We start from the raw sequence: 877 nt of genomic DNA on the forward strand, positions 1-877 counted from the left end.
GTTTGTTGGGGGGGGGGGGGGGGAAGGGAAAAGCCTTTATCCTGCAACACTGAAACAAAACAGAGGTGTTAATTTCAAACCATTGTGGCTTTTATTTCTGTCTTAACAATTTTCCTTTGTACTATCTGTGCTATTGGTGGCTGTTAACAACTAGTAGGTGAAAATACCAAACGGTACCTGGATCACAGCAAAACCGGGACGGGCATGAGGTGTCATCTATCGGGACTTGAGAGTCCTGTCCGAAGTGGTTTTGGGGAGGATTTTCAAAATACTAGGAGTGATTTAGACCACACGCCCACTGCCATTCACCAGGCCTTGTGCTCCTGAACGGCTGAGCTCTACTGCCCTGCTGTTGAGGTTAACTCGCAGTAAAGACAAGACAACTTGTAGTAAAGACAGGCTGGGGGCTGACCTGTTCCTAAGCCTTGTGTTGGTGAAAAGAATTCCTGTCGTGTGCGTGTTTATCGAGGAAGCCGTACGTGGAAAAGCAGTGCCGCGTTCCTGTTTAACGGCTGGGCGTGACAAAAGCCTTGCTGCGTTCCCATTTACAACGGGGAGGCTTCGCCCGAGGATGGGAGACGGCGAGTTTCGGGGAGCCTTTCCCCGCTCTTGGCAGTTCCCCCCGGCCGTTTCCTCACGGAGCGGGCTCGGCCACCCCACCTCGCCGCTTTTCCACAGCCCCAACTGGACAAAATACAAAAACCCCCAAGGGATGGAGGGCTGGGTACCTATCGCGACACGACGCCGACCTCTTTCCCCGGCTGAACTCCCCTCACAGCCGGGGCCCGGGACGGAGCCGCCGCCTGAGGGGAAGGGCGGGGCGGGGAAGGGCGCAGGCGCGCGGCCGTTGGGCGGGCGGCGGTTGCGCGCGGCGGTT

The sequence above is a fragment of the Haliaeetus leucocephalus genome, unplaced genomic scaffold (assembly GCF_000737465.1).
Source record: "Haliaeetus leucocephalus isolate CR32 unplaced genomic scaffold, Haliaeetus_leucocephalus-4.0 Scaffold273, whole genome shotgun sequence".
Classification (NCBI taxonomy): Eukaryota; Metazoa; Chordata; class Aves; order Accipitriformes; family Accipitridae; genus Haliaeetus; species Haliaeetus leucocephalus.